This window comes from Mus musculus, chromosome 12 (assembly GCF_000001635.26).
Source record: "Mus musculus strain C57BL/6J chromosome 12, GRCm38.p6 C57BL/6J".
In the NCBI taxonomy this organism is placed as follows: Eukaryota; Metazoa; Chordata; class Mammalia; order Rodentia; family Muridae; genus Mus; species Mus musculus.
Genome location: NC_000078.6, coordinates 87,548,531 through 87,551,082, shown reverse-complemented (window position 1 = coordinate 87,551,082; position 2,552 = coordinate 87,548,531).

Here is a 2,552-nt window from a genome sequence, read left to right as displayed (position 1 = left end):
AACTTCAGGCAAAAGAAAGCATCTTTTAAATCAAGTACTGTGTACCATTTTCGCTCTGGAGGGAGTGAGCTGAGGAGGTTATAGGGATTAGGAACAGTTGGGTGAATATCTTGGACCCTCTTATTGACCTCTCTCAGGTCTTGGACTGGTCGGTAGTCACCCGTGCCAGGTTTATTTACCGGCAGTAAAGGAGTATTCCAGGGTGACTGGCAAGGTACCAAAATACCTAATTGTAATAGTCTCTGAATATGTGGCCTGATTCCATCTCTTGCTTCACAGCTCATTAGGTATTGGCACACTCCTATAGGGGTTGCATCCGTCTTCAGTCCCACAACCACAGGGGGAACTCTGACAGCCATTCCCATGCCTCCAGTCTCTGCCCATGCTCTAGGGAAAGCAGTCAACCAGTCTTTTAGGTCTGGCACCTCTGTTTGCTTTATGCCTTCATGCAATCAGTATTCTTCCTCAAGCTGCAGGGTTAAGACTACGGAGGTGGGAGATTCCCAAGTTACTCTCGGCCCTTCTTGGGTAAATCTGATCTAGGCCTTTAATTTAGTCAGAAGATCTCTTCCTAGAAGCGGTGTGGGACACTCAGGAATGACCAAGAAGGAATGACTCACTTGGCCTTTCCCAGATCTACAGTGTATGCAGTGTTCCAGGGGTATTGTTTCTGACCAGTGGCTCCAATCACTATGGTTCTTTTATTTTTTAATTTTCTCAGTGGATGTTTCAACACAGAATGTTCTGGCCCTGTGTCAATTAAAAAGTCCATGGGAGTCTCTTTCACCATCAGGGTTACCCTAGGCTCGGGGAGGGGGTCCGAGCCCCATCTCCCCTATTCATCATCTTTCAGAGTCAGGACCTTAGGGGCCCTTCCCTTTTTCTTTGGGCATTCTCATGCCCAATGTCCTTTTTCCTTGCAATAGGCACATTGGTCCTTCTCTAAAATCTTCTGGACAGATCTTCTTCCTTCAGGTCTGGGTTCCTTGTTGCCCAGGTACCCTGTCTGTCTATTCTCTGGCTTGTTCCTTCCTTCACATTCCCCTACTACTGCGGCCAAAATCCTGCTTAAATTCCTCTCCTGTTTTCTCCCTCTGTTTCTCTCTTGTGATACACCTTCTCTGCCTCCTTAACTAAATCTTGTAAAGCCATGGCATGTAATCTTCAAAAGCCATAGCAACCACGGCTTGTTGACCCTCAGAGGTCGGGTTAAAAGGAGTATAGTATCTATAATCTTCTATCAATCTTTCTAGAAAAACAGACGGGGCTCTGTAAGGCCCTGCATCACTTCTCTTACCTTAGCCAAATTGGTGGGGCATCTCATCGCTCCCTTTAGACTAGAGCCCGGCTGGTAAACTGTCAACCTCTCCTTACCTTGAGCCGTGTTGCAGTTCTAATCTGGCCGGGCCAGAGGGAACCCAGCGTTCCAATTTTACAGATCAGCCGATGAGAAAGGCCAATATTGGAGGGTCTGCAGAGACTGCCTGTCTGTGGGCGGGTTACCCACAGCTCAAAAAGGAGGCAGAAGTGGTGTCAGGAGCTTCATCTGCTGGGGGACACTGGGCTTGTCGGCTCCGGGTCCCAGCTGCAGGTCCTCGGTCCTCAGACTGTGCCTTTAGCAATCTCAGAGCCGGGTGCAGGGACTGCTTCTTAGGGCAGAAAGCGAGGGCACTGTGCTGACCCACTCACGTGCATGGGAGCAGCCGGGGGAGGGCTCTGAGAGGTGTGGGGGAATCTATGGTTTGATTTATGGCGGTGAATTCTGAATGAGGTAAGGCTGTTGATCCAGGTGGGACCCAGGTCCGCTCTAAAAACAATGGCTTTAACTTCAGAGATAAGAGTAAACCAAAAGTCCCCTCCAGTGACCATTTTACATTAAAAGTCGGCCACTCAGAGGCTCAGAAAGTCTACCAAGGTCCCTTCTTAATTTCTACTGAAAGATTATGGGCCCTTGATCTAACTTCAGTCCAGTGGTCTAAAGTCAAGCTTAGGGGGGTCGTTATAGTCTTCCCCATTGTTTATGCCATGTAAAACACAAAACAAACACAGAAAACACACATACACACACTGACAAATACTTGAAAACTGACACAAAAAACAAACACACACTGACAGATAGATGCCTGTTTTCTATCAGACAGACAAAACCAACTCAGAAATATAGACAGTCGAGGGAGTACACTCCCCACCCCAGACGGACTCCTGGAGTCCTTTCCCTTGCTCAGGGCATCCGCCAGAGCGAGCAGCAGCTGGTGATTCCAGCACATCTGGTGTTCACACTCAGTGCCTCATCCCGAGGCAAAGGTCTCCATTTCTCACGAAACATCACGGCTGCAAATTTCAGCACAGAACCTAGCCGGCTTACAAAAATATTTTTGGACAAAAAATCTCACCTCCAAGTGGGTCTTTGGAGACGTGGATGATCACGCCAATCCTGGGACGAGCCCCCAAATGAAAGACTCCAAAAGGAGCCCCTCGCTCAGGCCTCAGGACAATAGCGGACTCCCAAGAACTCACGATAGACCGAGCTTATTGCAAACCACATGAGGCTT